Source organism: Pagrus pagrus, assembly GCF_965226575.1.
Source record: "Pagrus pagrus genome assembly, contig: HAP1_SCAFFOLD_139, whole genome shotgun sequence".
Lineage (NCBI taxonomy): Eukaryota > Metazoa > Chordata > Actinopteri > Spariformes > Sparidae > Pagrus > Pagrus pagrus.
Window position 1 is genome coordinate 105,990 of NW_028175324.1, and position 21,433 is coordinate 127,422.

Consider the following 21,433-nt stretch of genomic DNA (forward strand, 5'->3'; position numbering starts at 1 on the left):
ATGGTTTTCTGAACGTCTAACATTTTGAAAGCGAAGGCTTTTATAGCTTTACTTCCAACGGCATAATGCTAATTTATGCCGTATGCTAATGCATTACCAGGGTCACGTATTTTAACTGAAAGTCCGCTGAAGTTTAACATATCTGGCAATGGATGATCAAATGAGTAAAAACCGAGTATAAACCCAGAACTTACATTTAAATGTCAAGTCCGCGCCACTTGATGTCGCCATTGTTCAGTTTTCCCTCTTCTTTTTCGTGACTGAGCAGCGGCGCACAAAGGATCTTGGGATATGGGAGGCCGCGAAGGATAGTAGCGGTCCGTCCTCCAAAAAGCGGGAGAAGCAGGCTGCATTTGTGGGCTGCATTTGGAGGAGCCTTCGAATTTGGACATCCTTCGCGCAGCGTTGTGATTGGCCTTCAAATCCGCACTTTGAAGGATGCTGCCCCTGAATTTGGACACAGCTCATGTGGACTGTGTTGAATATATCCGGCAACGGTTCTTTAAACTCTGACTGAGAGGGAGGGATTGGTCAGAGATTTTACAGGCCTGCAGCTGCCACAGAGGTATGATTTATTTTGTTTATTTTTCTGAACACATTATGTATGGACTACTCTCAGGATGGAAAGGCCATTTCACCCAGTATAACAAAAAGTGTTTCTGAACAGGATTACCAACTATACCTTTAATATATTCCATATACTTTTTACATTGTTTTTATTATTCTCTAATATTTTATTATAATAACCCTTCTTACATACTCTCATAATATTAGTTAATGCCTTTTTGTATTTCTTATATTTAATCTCCGCCTCTTTTGTTCTATATTTTATGAAGTGCCTATACAGAGTATTCTTTTTCTTACAGGCATTTTGCAGTCCCTTAGTCATCCAGGGGTTTTCAGAATACTTATTCTTGTTACATTGTTTGCATATATATATACATATGACAGCTTTTGTCATACTCATTTTTGAATATGTCTAAAAATAATTATCAGTGTCTTCACAAACTTTCCAATCATAATTAATTAAATCATTCCTAAATGCAGCTATAGTTTCCTCAGATCTTACTCTCCTGTATTTAACTTCATTACACCCCCAGTTCCTATTGTAGTTACATTCATGAATCGCAAAGACAGGCAGGTGATCACTAATGTCATTAAATAATAATGCACTAACAGTACTACTCTCCATATTGTTTGTAAAAATATCGTCAATCAGAGTGACAGTGAGATGTTATTCTGGTTGGTTTTGTAATCGTTGGAAATAAACTCATACTATACATTGCTTCCACAAATGCATCCGTCATTTTATGGTTGTTGGGATTCAACAAGGCTATGTTAAAATCCCCACAGACATAATTGACTTTTTTGCTTTTCTTTAGCGAATACCCTTTCCATATTTTCTATAAAGATTTCAATGTTTGAACCAGGTTTCCTATACACACAACTGACAATGACATTTTTCTTTTTTTCCAATACATATTTCAATAGTAACACACTCCATTACATCATCCATGATTACTGACATATTGTCCACAACCTTGTGAGGCCTTTGTCAACAAATAGAGCCACGTCTCCTCCAGTTTTGCTCCCTCTATTAATGCAATTAAGTTCCTATCCCTGCAAAACAAAATCTGTACCTCTCTCTTCGTCAAGCCATGTTTCTAAGATGGCTATAATGTTAAAAGGCTTTTTGAACTGCATTAGATATTCTTTTATACTTTGGAAGTTTGCATATAAATTCTACTGTTAAAATGAATAATATTTATCCCATGTTCAACAGTAATATTGTTAAACTGTTTTCTGTATAACAACAGCAACTGGTGTTTGTTTTTAAAAAGATTATGTTCCGGATCTATAACCTGTTCATATTCTATTAAGTTTTGTTCCAAGTTATCACATTGCCTCAATGGGCTTTACAGTCTGTAAAGTGAACGACATCCTCTGTCCTTAGACCCTCGATTCGAGTGAGGAAAAACTTGCCATCTTGATGGAGAAAAAAAAAAAAAAAAGACCCTTTTAACCAGAAAAAAAAGACGACGGAAGAAACCTCAGGGAGAGCCACAGAGGAGGGATCCCTCTTCCAGGACGGACAGTCATGCAATAGATGTCGCATGTACAGAAAGAACAGCAATCACAGTTTACAGGTTGCATTGACAGAAAATCTGATAAAAATTATATATGTAAAGTATGTGGATCCAGGAGACGACTGAGCAGGACAAGGCATCGTCAGGGGGTGCCCGAGCCACACGACCTCCTGTCCACCGTGGTGACCTGGAAGAGGGCAGGCCACACAGGATAATTAGTAGTAGAGAGAGAGATCAGAATGAGGAGGCCTCAAAATTTACAGGAATACAGTTATAAGGAGATAGCGAAACAAGGAGAGGAGCGATCCAACGGAGCCCGGGTGTGACAATCCAGATCTGACAGTATGTGGGGCTGTAGGAGCCAGGAGAGGTAGATGGTCTCTGGGGCCTGAGTTCATCAGAAGGGAGCCTGAATGAAAAGAGAGTAGGAGGAGAAAGAGGGGGAGAAAGTGACACAGCTTGCACCTTGTGGGAACAGAAAGAAAAACAAGGTTATAGAAATGCAATGTTAATCAGAATAAGCAGATTATTACTCGTCGGCAGGACAATGTGGCGTCTAATACTATAGCTTACTCACTGAGACTGAGTTGACCCACCGAAGAAGCTAGCAGTCGATGTCAAGGACTAATTAAAGGCCAAGTCAGAAAAAGTGAGTTTTGAGTTTAGATTTAAAGGCGTCAATAGAGCCAGATTGTCTAATATCAGCTGGGAGTTTATTCCAGAGGAAGGGGGCCTGATAGGAGAAAGCCCTGCAGCCAGCTGACTTCTTCTTAACCCTGGGAACCATCAGGAGCCCTGAATTTTGAGAGCGTAGTGCACGAGTTGGAGAATACAGTATAATAAGATCTGACATGTACGACGGGGCAAGGCTGTGTACAGTTTTGTATGTCATCAGCAGCACCTTAAAGTCTGATCTCATATGTATTGGGAGCCAGTGCAGTGAGGCTAAGATTGGTGTAATATGATCAAATTTTCTTGTACATGTTAAGACTCTAGCTGCAGCATTTTGAACCATCTGAAGACCTTTAGTGCTCCCATGTTGAAGACCCGAAAATAAGGCATTGCAGTAATCCAGCCTAGACGAAACAAAGGCCGTGGACAGGAAGGACCTAATTTTGGCCATATTGCGCAGGTGGTAAAAAGCGATCTTGGTAATTTCTTTTATGTGCTGATGGAAAGAGAGGCTAGAGTCAAAAGTAACACCTAAATTCTTAACAGTTGAACTTTGATCACGTGACAGTAACTCTCGACAGTTGTGTTATTTCTCAAAGGGGTGTCTCTGTCGAGGGGGAGCAATGACCAGCATCTCAGTTTTATCCGAATTTAGGAGCAGGAAATTTTCTGACATCCAGCTCTTCACGGCACACAGGCAGGTCTCCAATTTGGCGATTTGAGATTTATCATCAGCTTTGATGGGCACATACAGCTGAGTGTCGTCCACATAGTTCCACATAGTGGAAATGTATTCCCTAACTCTGTATTCCCAAACTCCGAGTATGGAACACCATACTTCACATCAGTAAATATCGATGTAGTACTTTTATATATACAATATAACAATATGCCGTGACCTGTGGTGTCAAATGCAGCACTGAGATCTAGTAACAGAAGCACTGAGGTAGAGTCTAAATCTAAATTAAGTAAGTAAGATGTCCTTTACCACTTTAGTAAGGGCAGTTTCGGTGGAGTGACAGGCTCTGAAAGCTGATTGAAAAGGTTCCAGGAGATTGTTATTAGTTAGGTAGCCTGAAAGTTGCTGGGACACAACTCTTTCTAAGATTTTGGAGAAGAAGGGAAGGTTGGATACTGGCCTATAATTATTTAGAGATCCTGGGTCAAGGTGGGGTTTCTTAAGTAGAGGCTTAACCACAGCAGACTTAAAACTAGCAGGGACAACACCTGTCATGAGCGATAAGTTAACAATATTTAACATTGTAGGTCCCAGTGCTGGCCATAGATCCTTAAACAGTTTTGCCAGAAGGGTGTCCAGGATGCAGGTAGTTGGCTTTGAGGATGAGACAATTTTAGACAATATCTCAGGGGAGATATCTTCAAAATTGTTTAGAGCCGGGGCTAACTGAGAATCGGCAGAAGGCTGTTTTATAATCAACTTTGACGAGGAAGCCAGAGATGATGAATTAATTTTGGCTCTAATATCATCAATTTTATTGCAAAAGAAATCTAAGAAATCATTTGCATTAAAGGATGTACAGCTCACAGACTGTGGTTTTTTGATTAAGTTTAGCCACAGTGTCAAAGAGAAATCTAGGATTGTGTTTATTATTGTTTATTAGGCCAGATAAATATGCTGTTCTAGTGGCATTAAGAGCACGCTTGTAATTAAGTACACTATGACAGCATGCAAGATGAAAAACGACTAATTTAGATTTTCGCCATGCACGTTCCATTTTCCTGCAGGCCTGTTTGAGATCTCGGGTTTCATTAGTAAACCAGGGAGAAGATTTCTTTGGTCGTCTTGTCTTGGTAGAGACCGGTGCCACAGAATCGAGGAGAGAAACGATTACCGAGTTAACTTAATTGGTGAATTTTTCCACAGGCTTTGTCGCAATCGCAAAAGGGGCCAGGACCCCAGCCAATTTATCACAGAGTGTCGCTATGATTGCCGGGCTGATATGACGAGAGGTGGAAACATTTGTGTCATTGATACAGGGACAGGCTAATGACGCTTCAAATGTAATAAGAGAGTGGTCCGACACAGCAGAAGAGACGGAAGCAACATTCAGGGCTGACGCATCTAATCCATGGGAAAGAATCAAATCCAGAGTGTTACCACTGGAATGAGTAGGTTCATGAACGAGCTGAGTAAAGCTAGACATATCGAGCAGACCCAAAAAAGCTTTACTTAGAGCAGTGGTTCTCAACTATTTTCTGTCATGCCCCCCCTAGAGGACAGAAATTTTTTCACACCCCCCCTGAATTGAAATATTATTGAGAACCTGATAATAATTATTCATTTATCTGTATAAACCACTGTATGAGTTGCTGGCACCAGCATTCTGCATACAATCACCTGATTATCAAAATAGATTAAAAACATCTGCATCTCATCTCATCTGTTAACATCTGCAACAACTTCAAACAATTTCCAAGTTTAGTTTATTAACTCAATTTGTAACATTTAAACAAGACTGTGATTCTCAAAACAGAGAAAAAAGCACAAATGATTCACTGGGATGTGCATTTTTATAGACTTAACACATTAACATTCAAAACTTTAAACTGTAAACATTGGTCACTTGTCAGCTTCATCAGCTTATTCCTTTTCAAAAAGGACTTTTTAATTTTTTTTGTGCAACATTTGCAACAATATTGCTTTTTTTTAAACGTTATTTTACTACGCACTGACAAATCTAAACATGTACACACTTATCATCATATGGATGCAGTTAATGTGGGATCCTGACCCACCAAACATCCTGGAAAATGACAAAGTTACATTTTTCTCTTAATTACATAATCACCATCAGTAAACGGGACGCCGTCTGTCACTCGCAGGGAGGGAGGCTGTTTTATGGAGGAAAGATCACTGAAGTCTCGGTCAGTAGGGCTGACTTAGCAGTGATGTTTTTCACCGCGACAAACACTTGCCGAGTTAAAGTTTTTTGCCGGGGACAGACGCCGTTTTTCGGGCAGAAATGTGACGAAGAGTCGGTTGGACCGACAGGCTGACAGACACTTTTCCACATATAATTGCTGTATTTTTTTCCTCATAAGTTGCCAAAGACACGACCAGTTACCACGTTACTGTTGTTTGGTCCTGTAACATTGCTTTGTGGGACATTTCTCTATATTTTATTGAGTGTCGGACCTGTTTAGTTATCACACAGTGAACACCATCAGATCGACAACCCCCCGCTCCCCACCGTCGGCTTATCTGCTCACACTGGTTCGGTTCGCCAATACTGTGCCTCCGATACCTCCGTAGGAGCATCAGAGGCAGAGGGAAATTTCACCCCTCGCCGCATCTGAAACTTTCACACAGAGGCAGATGGGGAGAATTGGCGCAGGATCCCCGCATGCAAACAGCAGTGTGAATGGGGCTACTAATAATGACAGTGGAAAATGAAAATGAAATGAAAGTCCTGACCTGCCTCTCACGCCCCCCCGACACCTCACCGCGCCCCCCACCATTTGAGAAGTACTGACTAGGAGAGTCAGAAGGCTTATTTAAGTGGATATTGAAATCCCCAATAATTAGGATCTTATCTGAACTAGTTACAAGATCTGCAATAAATTCACCGAATTCTTCTAGGAACTGGGAATAAGGCCCTGGAGGTCTGTAGATTACCACCAGGGGAAAGCCTGTTACTACTTGATGGAGATGGTTTTAACACCAGGGCCTCAAAAGAAGTAAATTTAATTTCCTGGTTGGAGCTTAAACTGAAAATAGATAGATGTAGATTAGAGCAACGCCTCCTCCCTGTTTAGAGGCCCGAGCAACATGGGCATAGTTAAAATCAGGAGGGGAGGCTTCATTTAATGGCAGAAAAGTATTAGATTTCAGCCATGTTTCACATAAGCCAATCATGTCCAGCTTATGATCAGTAATCAAATCATTAATCAGTAAGGCTTTGGTTGACAGTGATCTAATATTAATAAAGCCAAGGAATTGGAACAAGGTACCTTTTAGTAGTTAGATTTGGCTGCCTATGCAGGTAGGGATGACGGGATGCCGGGATGCCATTGTGATTAGCTTTGGTATTTTATTATGCGAGACTGTGTAAGGTGCTTGCTAAGACATTTCCCCACTGTCAGAGGTGGAGATCAAGATTAAATTATTGTGGTTTATAGGGGTGTCAACATCTACACGTGTAAACGGGTACGCGGATAATAAATCATAACCGTTTAGAAAAGTTTACGCGTCATTTTTCCTCCTCGTTTATTTCTCACCAATATATAGGCCTATAGTATTTTTAGGGGTGATAATGTTGCCTAAAAGCTTCAGATAAAAACATTAACTAACTATACAATTAAATGTTCCCACTAGTGCAGTTATCCGCATACACAATAGATGCATAGGGCACAATGTTCTGTGATATATAAAAAAAACCCGCGGCCACAGCTATTTGTGTTTTTCAGACCAGCGAGACCACTTAAAGGCAAGACAGCTGCTGTGTAGAATAGGCTGCGGAGGACTTGAGAAGAGCGCGGCGCTCATCTTCTCCATGCGCAAATGTCGTCCTGCTGAAAACAAAAACTGTTAGTTTTTTTCGATTGCTAAGATGCATTGGTCGAAACTGAAGCGACATGTTCAAAACTCTTAACACAGTCTGCAAAACAGAAATGCATGTGGGCTTAACTGTCTCACTGCGTTTGGCCTCATTAGAAAGCATATGTTGGAGCCTATTGATTCTTTGTATTAATTATTTGGAAAATGGTATATGGTAATGGTATAAAATAATGCTAATGATAAGGATGACTATTCAGGATATATATTGTACATGAACTATTATTTATGATCGTTTTGCTGCTCAGGTCCCTCCTCCTAGTCAGGCCATCCTCCTCCTGTGATTAGGGAGAGAGGACAGCTGGTTTGTGCTTTTGTCTGTTTTTTGTGTTGAAGGAGTGAGGAGTGAAACAGTTTATCAACCACTAAATTACGTTTTTTATTTGCTCATTGTCCCAAGTCATATTTCTGTTTATGTAAATAAATTCAAAACTTTTTGTTGAAACTGGAAACATCTCCGCGAGTGCTTATTATTAAGTGAGTCGTGGACCTCCTCCTCAGAAACTAGGGTTTTTTTTACCTTTTTTGAATGCAAGGAAGGAAAGTGGAAAGTCGGCGGATCACTCGCCGACAGATGAAGAAAGCAGCCGGCGGGCCGTGACTAAAATCAGCTGATCGACTATGAACGAATGCGCCGTTGCGCTACAAAGAAACAATCGAACACTATGGAAGGCAAAGTTGTGGATTGTGGATGTGGATTGCAATAAAACGGGGACGTTGGAATGATGTTTAAGAATGAACTTAATGGAAATTAAAGGAATTTGTGTGGTTATTTGTGATGATGTCTGACACACCTGAGACCGCAACTGAGTCTGAGGACATGTTGAAATCGCGCATTGCTTCGCGCAGAGGCAGATTGGGAGCATGCACGAGGAGGACAAATGAAATAAAGGCTTTGATGACTGACGTTGGAAATGTTGATAAAGTCAATGACACATTTGAAGCGTTTAAAGGAGCTGTGGATGAATTTAAAAATGCTCACAAATCTGTGCAAGAGCTCTTATCAGAGGAGGAAAAGGAAAATGATTATTATGACTGGTATGAACCCAGAATAACTAACCTGAATTACTTCATGAAAGATGTTGAAACATGGAAAAGAGAAATTGCACAATCAAAAGTTGGACCACTGGACAGCATATCAAATGTGTCACACAAATCAAAGTCTTCCACTTCCACTGGATCATCAACCTCCAGATCTTCCTCAGTCTCCTCAGAGTTAAAAAAGGCCAAAGCGGAACAAGCTGCTGTGATGGCTCGAGCTGCTGCATTGAAAGAAAAACACACTTTGCAACTGGAGGAAACAAAACTGAAATCAAAGATGGAGCAAATGGAGCTGGAAGCAGACCTCGCAGCATCAACTGCTAAAATAAAAATCCTTCAAAGTGATGAGGTGGATCAGGAAGCTCTGGGTGATGGCATGAAGGAGTATTATGACTCTCACCATGAACCAGAAACAATGGAGAGCAATGTAGAATTTGCACAGTTAGGTGCAATACCCAAAACTCCACTTCACCAAACCATCTTAAGTCTCCACAGACCTCCACCTACAAGGGGTACCAACACACCAGAAAATAAACCTCAAAACAAGAATTTAACTGAAAAACATAAAAACGAAACTGCAAATCATAATCACACCATAACTAATGCTGCTCATGATAACTTGGATGTGGTTATTCAAAGACAAAGACAAATGACTTAGCAGAACTCATTGTCTCACAGCAAAACCTGTCTGTTACCTGCAAGAGAGATTTCTGTGTTTGATGGTAACCCATTGGCATATCAGTCTTTTATCCATGCATTTGAACACTTGGATTGAAGACAAGACTAAAAATAATCAGGACAGACTCTACTATCTTGAGCAGTTTATCTCTGGTTTACCAAGAGACTTGCACATGGGTGGGAGCAGGGGCTATAGTGAAGCAAGACACCTCTTAAAAGAGCACTTTGGGAATGAAATGAAAGTTTCTGGAGCTTACCTGGAAAAAGCCTTGAACTGGACAGCGATTAAAGCCGAGGATGGGAAAACGCTGCATGCATATGCAATGTATTTGAGAGCATGTTGTAATGTAATGCAAGATTTACAGTATTTAGAGGAACTCGAGATCCCATCAAACCTAAGGCGAATAGCATCCAAACTACCCTACAAACTCCGGGAAAGGTGGCAAACCACAGCCTATGAGACACAACAGAGAACTGGCAGGAGAATCAGATTTCAGCACCTTGTGGATTTTGTGGAAAAACATTCTAAGATGCTTTTGGATCCGTTGTTCGGGGACATTCAAGACCAAATGACAACAAAAAAGTCTATCCCAAGAAGTAAAAATGAACCAAAATTAATAAGAGGTAAAAACAGCAGCTTCGCTACTTCAGTAGCAGTGAATACAGAGAAAGCAGGATGCGCTGTAAAACGCACTCTGATCGACCGCCCACATTTCAAAACACAGTCACATGACAACAAGGTTGAATTCTTAAGAAGCCATGGATACTGCTTTGGTTGCCTACTAAAAGGTCATCTAAGCAAAAAAGAAGATTAATGTGTCAAGTTTGTCAAATGAAACATCCTACTGTACTTCATATTCAAAGTGCAAAAGGCCCAAAACAGGAAAATCAACCAAAAGCCACTGCTGAGACAGAAGATAACCCCATAAGCAGTGCTCGTTTCAGCAGGTGATGGAACTGGGGCCGGGAGAGACTGTGCACTTGCGATTGTTCCAGTCAGAGTTAAGGTGGCAAAAGGGAGCAGGTATATTCAGACCTATGCCTTCCTCGATCCAGGCAGCACAGCAACATTTTGCACAGAAAATCTAATGAACCTGTTGAATGCGAAAGGACGCAAAACAGAGATACTTTTGCGAACAATGGGACAGGAAAACCCTGCAGGGACCTATGAGGTCAGAGGACTGGAGGTGGGAGACTTGGAGGGCTGCACATATCTGGACCTGCCGAAAGTTTACACGCAGAACAAAATCCCTGTCTCAAAGGAAAACATAATCACAGAAGCTGATTTGGAGAGGTGGCCTTATCTCAGTTAAAGGAAATTGAGGCAGACATTGAACTCCTCATTGGGACTGATGTTCCTCGAGCAATGGAGCCATGGAAAATAATAAACAGTCATGATAATGGACCATATGCAGTCCAAACCTTACTGGGATGGGTGGTAACTGGACCACTCAGTGTTAATAGTCCTGCAGAACGTGCTGGGCCCATTGCAGTGTCAAGTAACAGAATCTCTGTTGTTGAGTTGAAGGATCTACTCATCAGACAATATAACCAGGATTTCTCTGAGAACATGTATGAGGAGAAAATTGAGATGTCAGTTGAGGATAAACGTTTTATGGAGATTGATTCCAGCTCAGCATTCCTTAAAGATGGCCACTGTCATTTACCACTGCCTTTCAGGGATAAAGACAAGGTCATGCCTGATAACTATGATACGGTAAAGGAACGCACACTGCACCTTATGAAAAAATTTAAGAAGGATAAGACGTATGCCGAGGAATACACCTCCTTCATGGAGGACATTCTCAAAAAGGGTTATGGAGAGAAGGTTCCACCTCAGCAGCTTCGCAGAGGGGATGGACGGGTCTGGTATATCCCACATGATGGCATCTACCACAAGCGAAAACTCAAACTGAGGGTGGTGTTTGACTGTACATCCTCATTTCAAGGAACGTCTCTGAATAAGGAGCTCCTCCAAGGTCCAGACTTAACAAACGCCCTCATCGGAGTGCTATTAAGGTTTCGCCAAGAACAAACTGCAGTTATGGCAGACATTGAGGCAATGTTTTATCAAGTACATGTTGATGAAAAGGACAGAGACTTTCTGAGGTTTTTGTGGTGGCCAGAGGGTGATATCAGCAAACCGCTTGATGTTTACAGGATGAAAGTTCACCTCTTTGGCGCTGTATCATCCCCGAGCATTGCTAATTTTGCCCTGCGTCAAACTGCTGATGACAACCAGAAGCATTACTCTGATGAAGTTATGAAAACCATCAAAACTAACTTATGTGGGTGATTGCCTCCGATCTGTGGCAACAGCAGACCGAGCCATAAAGCTTGTCAAAGATCTCACTAAAGCCTGCGATCAGTGAGGTTTCACATTGACAAAATGGGTCAGCAATAACTGTGAGGTGTTAGCAAGCATTCCTGAGCATCACAGAGCAAAGGCAGTCAAGGAACTGGACCTGGGTAAAGAAAAGCTGAAAGAACAAATCACAGTCGAGCCTGCACTTGGAATCCACTGGAACACCCACAGTGACACCTTCAGCTTTAAAGTAACTGTCAACAGCAGGCCTGCAACCAGAAGAGGTATACTCTCCACAGTAAGTTCAGTTTATGACCCATTAGGTTTTCTCTCTCCTTTCATCCTGAAAGCCAAACAACTACTGCAAGAGCTCTGCAAATCCAGGTATGGATGGGATCAAGTTATTCCACAGGAATTTGCAATGCCCTGGCAGAGATGGATCGGGGAATTAATTCAGTTACGTGGGTTTCAAGCAGCAAGATGTATAAAGCCTGAGAACTACGACCCAGTGGCGACCGCTGAGCTGCATCACTTCTGCGATGCAAGTGAGTCAGGTTATGGTACAGTAAGCTACCTTAGACTAACAAATCACCAAGGCAAAATCCATATCTCCTTTATATTTGGAAAAGCCAGACTCTCACCTCTCAAGCAGATCACCATACCCAGGCTTGAACTCACTGCAGCAACATTGGCTGCAAAAGTGGATCGGATGCTGAGGAAGGAGCTGCATTTACCACTCACAGATTCAACTTTCTGGACAGATAGTACACCTGTATTGAAGTATATTCACAATCAAACAAAGAGATTTCATACATTTGTATCCAACAGAGTTGCAATGATCCATGATCTCTCTCACACAAGCCAGTGGAGATACATAAATTCAAGAGACAATCCAGCTGACGACGCATCACGAGGATTGCACGTGGAATCTTTCTTAAGATCAAGATGGCTGAGAGGTCCTGAATACCTGGTCAGAGGAAAAAAAGACATGGCCAAAGATCACACAAGGTCTAGGAGAGATATCAGCAAATGACCCTGAGGTGAAAAAGGAGGTCACAGTTAACAGTGTGGAAAAGGAGATCACAGTTAACTGTGAGGATTGAAAACCAACATCCGATATGCACATTAATCAAGTATCACTCATCATGGAACCGACTTCAGAGGTCTGTAGCCTGGATATTGAAGGTGAAAAAACTACTTAAATTGCTAAGTCAGCTAAGAAGGAGTCAGACACACTGCCTGGTGAGTCAGCTATCCACCTGGAGATGGCAAACTTCCTAACCACAGACTCATGCATAAATGCTATACGCAGATTCATCTGCAGGAGAGGAGCAGTTATAAGTATCAGGACGGACTGTGGGACAAACTTTGTCGGGGCCCAAAGGGAACTACAAGAAGCTTTGAAAGAGCTGAATCATCAGAAGATTCAAAACACCCTTTTAACAGAGGGAGTAAAATGGACTTAACCCTCCTTTGTGAGCCCACCACGGCGGAGTCTGGGAAAGACTGATCAGACTAGTCAAAAAGATCCTCACATCTGTTCTAAAACAACAAACGCTGGACGATGAAACTCTATCAACAGCACTGTGTGAGGTAGAAGCCATCCTGAATGACCGACCGATAACTACAGTGTCAAGTGAACCCAATGATTTGGAACCACCAACCCCAAACCATTTGCTCCAACTGAAAGCGAAACAACTATGCCACCAGGAGATCATTATTCAAGGAAGAGGTGGAGACAAGCACAGTACCTTACAGATCTCTTCTGGAGATGGTGGACAAAAGAGTATCTTCCTCTCATGCAAGAAAGAAGTAAGTGGAAGAGCATAAAAAGGAACTTGAGTCCTGGAGATCTGGTCATCATTGTTGATAACACAGCACCAAGGAACTCATGGATTATGGGCCGTGTTGTAAAGACATTTCCAGATGCCAAGGGCTGTGTGAGAAGTGTTTTGGTTAAAACCAAAAGCAGTGCGATTCAACGACCAATAGATAAGCTCTGTCTTCTAATGGAGGCAGCAGGATAAATGGAGAGAGGCCGTGATTTTCCAGCCTTCACTATGGACCGTTTCAGATATTCTGACACGATTATGAACTTTGAGAAGACAGATAGTCATCATCAAGTAACTGAATGGACTTTGAATTTAAAGAGCATAATTAATTTCCCTTGTGTAATTGTTCTATTTTGGCTCCTTTTGAATCTTATTTATGTAATTGTTTTGCTAAAGCCAACAATTAGGGGCCGGGATGTTGGAGCCTATTGATTCTTTGTATTAATTATTTGGAAAATGGTATATGGTAATGGTATAAAATAATGCTAATGATAAGGATGACTATTCAGGATATATATTGTACATGAACTATTATTTATGATCGTTTTGCTGCTCAGGTCCCTCCTCCTAGTCAGGCCATCCTCCTCCTGTGATTAGGGAGAGAGGACAGCTGGTTTGTGCTTTTGTCTGTTTTTTGTGTTGAAGGAGTGAGGAGTGAAACAGTTTATCAACCGCTAAATTACGTTTTTTATTTGCTCATTGTCTGAAGTCAACCCGGAGAATATTTCTGTTTATGTAAATAAATTCAAAACTTTTTGTTGAAACTGGAAACATCTCCGCGAGTGCTTATTATTAAGTGAGTCGTGGACCTCCTCCTCAGAAACTACTCTGACCTTTTTTGAATGCAAGAGTAGCCATAACAGCATATACAAAAGGAGTGGCTTCTGATTCTTTTTCCTGTGCAAGTATGGATCAAAGAGCAGCGGGCAAAGTTGGTAGAGAGAGAAGAGCAGCCAGGAGAGGAAGGAGTTTAGTTTTATCTCTTACTGTAATTTGTATTCTACCCCTGGAATTCTGAGATTCTGCATTATTCTGTTTACGTAATCTTTATTTTTTGTATGGTCCTGAAGTACTTATGCAAAAGCACAAATGTTCTTGAATAAATCTCTGCATTCCTGATTCAGTGTTGTTGCAATATATTACAGCATATACTATAATTTAGAACCATTAAAGTGCAAAAGATCCTATATAAAATACTGATTTACCTGACAAAAATCATTCAAACTTGAAATATAAGATGTATTTGATGTAATGTTCTTTGTTGTTAGTATTTTGCCGTTCCGTTTGTTAAGAGTGATTGTGTGTGTTGTGAGACACACTTTTGGGCATGAGATTAACTGTTGAGCTGAGCTGCAAGATGGAAATGCAGACTGTGTTAAGAGTTTTGAACATGTCGCTTCAGTTTCGACCAATGCTCCTTAGCAATCGAAAAAAAATTGTAATGGCTTTTTATTTTAGCCTTTATTGTTACGTGTTGTTGTATACATTATATTGTTGGTTGGTGTTCTGTGTCGGCTTTTTACGACCTGATCACATATCCTCGCGTCTAAAGAGGAGGAAAAAAACATCCCCCCCCGGACAGTTTTAGTGAATAATTGTGAGATTCCCCCTCTACTTTTTTAGCTTTGTGGATATAAAGGTGAAGTTTTTTCCTCTCACTTCAGCATACTTTGGCTTCTTTTTTAGTTTCTTTCTATCGCCAATTCCAGATTACTTTTACTATGAGACGTATTAAAATTCAGAGGCAGCTTCCGTTGCGAGAGAGGGATGCAGTTTGAACTATAAGTTTAAAAACAAATTGTACAACTGTGAGAAATAGTTAAAACAATGATTAAAGAAGAAGGTTAAACCTTTTTCAGCTTTCACTCACGTTTTCTTTTCTGTCAAAATGATAGATTTTATTTTCAACTCATTTTACTTTCTGTCATAAGTAGGCCTAAGCCTTAAAATGTTAAATGAAGCTCTGTGATTTATCTGTTATGTTGGCTTTAATTTAGTACCTATTTGAAATAGGTCTACAAGAATCAAATCAAATCAAATTTTATTTGTATAGGCCAAATTCACAAATCACAGTTTGCCTCAGAGGGCTTTACAATCTGTACAGAGACGACACCCTCTGTCCTTCGACCCTCGATTCGAGTGAGGAAAAAGCTCTTTTAACAGGGTTAAGAATAACAGAATAACGTTGAATAAACGTTTTTGTCTGATAACTACTGGAATGGCTTTGATTTAATGGGATTAGGAGGCGGTTGAATGGAGGCAACTGCGATAGAAAGAGATCATAAATCTCAGACGTGTAACCGGGTACACGTCGGTTAGAAGCCCCGCGCATATTTAGAGCATGATTCAATGAGAGAGTGGCGGGGGAAGGTGACAGTCTCAATGTTGCAAACTAGGGTATCAGTCTGGTACTCTGCACTACAATACCATGTTAACTAGACTCCACACCAGCATTGACTGTATCGCTAGCAGGCTCTCTAGTCACCTGTGACCTGCCAAATGCTACATCCCTGATGTCAAACCTGCATCAAACACCTGTCTATATTGCTAGACAAAGCAGCAGCGCCGACTCCAGTAGGATGAAGGCCATCTGCTCTCAGACCACACAACCAGTGGCTTGCTCCCGCGCCTTCCACGCCGCGACCGAGCAGGGACAAATTCCACAGCAGCTGCCGACGAGACTAAGCTAGTGCTAAGGCTAGCAGGCCTGCTATCAGGCCTGGGGCTAACACTATCTGCAGTGCCCGTGTTTCTAACTGAGAGAAGCTGTTCTAGCTCACGGACACGTCTCTCTAATAGAGACACCCTATCTGCAACTGCAGAACAGTCAGCACAAGCCATCGTAACACTTGTTTGTCGAGGCTGTGTCGACTGCGGTGAAAGGCAAAAAGCAGTGAGCTAGGCTAAGCCTAGGAAGCTAACCGGGCAGTAACAGACTACCCAGTAACAGAAAAGCGGTTCGACAAAGTACGTACAAGTTATAAAGTCTAACGTTAGCTGCAGTACAAAACCAGTTTGACTATGAAATACTCAGAAATCGAAGAAAAACAGCCAAGATGGATAGAGAAAGAGAGAGACACAGTAAACAACAGCTTTCGATCTCACAGAAGTCCCGGTATGCGTCACAGGCAGCGTAAATATACTACTCTTACTCAGGAATTTCTCAGATTAGAGGTTGGGAAGAGCTAAGAGTGAAATGTAAACAGGAAGAAGACCTGGAGTGTAATTTTGAAGAAGGGGATCATTGTGTACTAGTAGTCAGTGTTTTTCTTTTAACTCTAGACATAAAATTACACAATACAATCTTATTCATAGAACATACTATACCCCTGACAGACTACATAAAATGTCTATAGTCAAAGTGCTTAATGATATTACAGGACTAACCATCCCCGCAGAGCTAAGAGTAATTCTCCTGGGTGACACATCTATGTTGAAAGTCAATAAAAACCAACTCAAATTTATTAGAATTGCCCTTATTACAGCCAACAAATGTATAGCTATGCATTGGAAAGATATATTAGCATCATGCATACCAGGTGAAAAGACTATGTATAATTTGAAGGGTAAACCTGGAGAGTTCCAAAAGATCTGGGGTGGTTTTCTACCATATGTGGACACGGAGTCCACAATACAGTAATCCTCTTATATTTAAACAATGTCATGTGATTGTTAAACATGCTTATTCATCATTTGGTGCTGTTTCTAGCTTTATTTTTATTTGTCTTAATTTTTTTTTCTACCTCTCTCTGCCATTTAATCCCTCTCTGCAACAGTTGTGTTTTAGGCTATATATGTTTGTTTGTTTGTTTGTTTCTTTCTTTCTTTTATGATATACTGAAGGCTTGTATTTATTCTTACTAATCTGACTTGGTACACACTCTGTAGGAATGTATGGTCGGACCTGTGGGGATGGGCTGATCTGGTACCTATTTGTCATATTGTTGTACATTGCCCTTTCATTCAGCTCTAGGGTTGTTAAAAAATCTAATAAAGATATTGTTGAAGAAAAAATTTAACAATGTATATAACTATAAAGCAGTATAGTAACTGAAACTCTTACCACCATGTTTTCCCTCTCCACTTGAATGCAAACAAAAATGTAGAGCATGAGGGGTGGTAAGAGCTTCTTCCCCTCTGGGCTTCGTCATCATCAATCAAATCTCCACTGCATTCAACTACAAAGTATCCTTTGCAGAATGAAACTCGGGTGAATAAACCACGTCCTGTAAGAAAAAAATTAAGGACAAAAAAAACAAATTATGTCCACTACAATTGTTTTTTGATCTGTAGCTAAATGTATAAAAACACACACTGTAGATAAAGAACGAGAATTTATGAAAAAGTGGTAGTGGTGTGCTCATGCCCTGTCTTTATACTGTCAAACTAAATAAAATGCTGGAGCTCTTAAAGAATAGGGTCAACATGAGAAAAAAAAGCAATGGAGCAGGACAAAAATACTTGAGTTGGATTTAAATGCCTCTATTCAAAACATGGCTACTTATGGAACGATAAAACACTGCCCTGTTTCAACCTAAAAGGCATTCATCAGGGTACAAAATGGTGAACAGAGGGCAAAAATGTTTATAACCTTGGTAAGGGGGGCCACCTAATCCTGACTGAGTGAATACCAGAGGTGGGAATTGTGGAGTCATCACATCATCTCCATGCCCTGTATTTGTTCTTTTCATGCACTAAACCAGCTGAGTCCAATCAGCACAGCTCTTCAGCCAGGAAGGTGAGCTAATTAGTGAATGCACCTGGTTCAGTGACTGAGCAGAACAAATACATGGCATGGAGATGACTTGATGACTCCACAATTCCCACCTCTGGTGAATACAGGAGGCTGACATCAGGACATCCCAATACAAGTCACGTTTAAGACGACACGCCTCCCCCACATGTTCTTCCTGTACAGTACATCCTACACTTATAAGAAATACCCAAACATTAAATTGCATCCATTATTATATCCATCACAAGAACACATTCCTGTACCTCGCCATGTTTTGAATAAAGGATTTTAAATCCATTTTTATCATTTTTATCTTCCACTTCCTGCTTTTTCCCTTTTCAACATTTAAGTTCACTTCATGGCTGCATGATTGAGATGTGCTGCCAACTGCCAGCTATTAAGGTGACCCTGCTGGTATACGGTTCAGCCACGCAGCTGCTGCTGAGGTGATACATGCAGGCAGTGCATCACCTCAGCAGAGGGAGGAGGACAGGATGAATGGCTGTTACTGTATGACGTCTGTATTCTGTATCCTTTCTAAACTTTACTCAATATTACGATTTCAAGAATATGTATTTATTTTACCGACATTTTGACTAATTTCTAGTGATATATTAGTTTATATAGTGGTTTTTCCTGCTGTTAGCTTTACTGTTGCTGCTCTAGAAACAACATAATGTAACATAAAAATTAATAAAAAATTATCATCATCTGTTTCTGAATCTATTCTTGGAAAAAGAAAATAGTAAGCAAAAGAACTGATAAGGAGTATATGTACTGATAAGAAATGTATCACCACTTGTCCATCTATACATCTAGATAGACAGCCAGATAAACAATAACACATTTAACACTAACAACAATAACATTTATTCTCAGCAACAGGCTGCTCCTCCCTAAGTGCAAAACAAACAGACTCAAAGACTCCTTTGTCCCACGAGCCATCAAACTCTATAACTCTGCACTTGGTGGGAGGGGGAGGAGTAGCAGGAGAGTGGGGAAGGTGCATTCAACATGACCTGAACACCTAGATCTGTAGTGCTGTAAATGTGCAGTAACTACAATAACTGTACAATATCTCTGTGCAATAACAACAATAACTGTGCAATATCTACTGTGCAATGTACCATTTTTCATATATTATTATATGTATTATATTTTTGTATTTATATATTTATACTTGCACTGTACCTGTCCTACACACAACCGTGCTCTTTTTGTGCTTTTACTTCTACTTTTTGTCTATTTGAACTCTGTGTGCTTTTCTTTTCTTTTTACTTTTTTACTGTACTGTCGGTCTTTGTGATGCTGCTGGAACCTCAATTTCCCTGAGGGAACCTTCCCAAGGGATAAATAAAGTACAATCTAATCTAATCTAATCTAACACCATCTTACCTTTCACTGCATTGATGTACTTCACCTCCAATCTCCATGTTTTGTCAGTCTTTAAAACAACATGGTGACAGGCATCTTTAAGAAGACTGATCCTTGGTGGCATTTCAAACTGCAAAGAAATTAATAAAAAATGAGATAGCTTAGGCATCACTTCTAGTTAAATTAGATTACAGGGTTTTAAACAATATGTTACCTGAGTAACATATGGACTCTTCCCCTTAGCAAACTGAGAAACAGGAAGTGCAAACATTCAATTTTTACCATCTCTCTCCACCTGCCACTTTTGAAGCATTTAAACTGATGACGAGACTCAAACAACAGAGTACTTGGTCTTCTGTTCTTTTTATTGTGCTATGCCAACTCAATTTCTGTTAAATCCAACCTAAACTTAGTTGTGAAATATTGAGTTTATTGTGTAATGAAATCAATCAGTACAGTCGAGTCTAGATCAGGGTAAACCTTTTCAGACGCACCTTCCAACAATCGCCCAGTAGTCTATCTTAATTAATCCAAAGCAATTTATTGCGATCCCAAACGAACTCCATAAATCAGGATGCACAATTCCAAACGATCAACCAATGGATAATCAACAAATGAAACGAAACTGATAGTAAACTGATGGTATTCGGTGGTTAAAAAACTGTACGATCACCCCGTCCATGTCCAAGGGAAATCACTTCCTGCTTTCCCGTTTAAACACACCTGACAATTAATCATCAAGCCACAGATGATACCATAAGCAAACCATAGGGGGAACAATCATTTCAACTAACCAAGGCATAACACTGTTTCATGAAAATATGTAGCCTACAATAATATAATAATTCTAAACATAAAAATAAAACGCATAAATACCAGTATTCAAACAGAAACATTTCATATATGAGCAATATGGCTCCAACAGTAGGTTCCCTAAATCCTTCATTTAACATATTGCTCCTTTATTATTTTCTTCTATGATATAAAGATATATATTCTCTGAATTTGATTTCCACTGGCATGATTTAGGTTACACGTCCACTACGTTTTGAAGTAATATTCCAAGCAAAACCTGGCTTGCTACACTGCTTAATAACTATAACCAACCAACATTAAAATCGTTCGAAATTAACTGCGCCTTGTCTGAAAAGCATGGCTCTAAAAACTTTGCCTGCTTCAACATGGTTGGATTATCGTCGCCCACATAAGCATGACTTCAGGTTAAATTTGGATCGAGTCAAGTGCATTGTGCTGCGAAACCAATCACCCATCCCCCCACACCAGGTGTGATGGACTCGATGAATATGGCCGCTATACTCCTACCCTGGCACAGATAAAAAAGAAAAATAAATAAGATAACTGACACCCGAACATGCAAATGACCTTAATTTTAACGAGTCAGTCCACCATGGTACCCGAAAACTCTGATAACTGTCTTAATTAGCTGACTGTTAACTCTAGCAAGTGCTAATTAGTGATACACCTGTGTTCGGCTAGCGACCCTTAAACAAGAAAGCCGACAGTTTTAGTAAATAAATAAATGACTACACAACGCATCAAACTGTCATGGCATTACGCTACTGTATATCTCAAGAAAATACTGAATACTTACTGAACACGCCGCTTGTTTACCCTGTTTCATCGACTTCAGCGGTGGCACGGAGCTGTGGCTGTGGCTCGGAGTTGTTACGCTGGCGGTTGTATGACAGCCAACTTCCGGTCAGATTTCACATTAAAAGCATACCGGCGGAAGTCACAATGTAATGGCGATTTAACGAAGGAAAGGTAACGTGCTACTCAGCAAATTAAATGAATAATATTTTTTTATTCAAAGAAACTTCTTCCAGTTGACCCGCATGCCTTTGGGTGAACACTAGTTGAGATTTAATGAGCTTTCTTCAACAGTGGTTTTCTCTTTGCCACTCTACAATAAAGCTTTGACTGATGAAGAACCCAGGCAACAGTTGTTGTATACCGAATTTTCAGCTTTCCCCCATTTCTGAAAATGTTTCTTTTTTTGTATATTTTTTTATATATAAGAGGAAAACATCCAAAGGGGTGAATAATACAAATCCATATACAGTATATATACATATTTATGTGCATAAGCGTGAGTTGAAACAAACAAAAGAT

At 40.3% G+C, this 21,433-nt stretch overlaps 1 long non-coding RNA gene across 1 annotated transcript; it reads right to left on the reverse strand.

Annotated features, from left to right (window-relative positions):
* Window positions 1-664: 664 nt before the first annotated feature.
* Window positions 665-20,987, reverse strand: LOC311254029. Its single transcript, XR_014622152.1, has 4 exons — window positions 20,913-20,987; window positions 19,322-19,430; window positions 17,255-17,417; window positions 665-2,882 (listed from the first exon to the last, which is right to left on the reverse strand). It is a non-coding gene; the product is annotated as an uncharacterized lncRNA (long non-coding RNA).
* Between the last annotated feature and the right edge of the window lie 446 nt (window positions 20,988-21,433).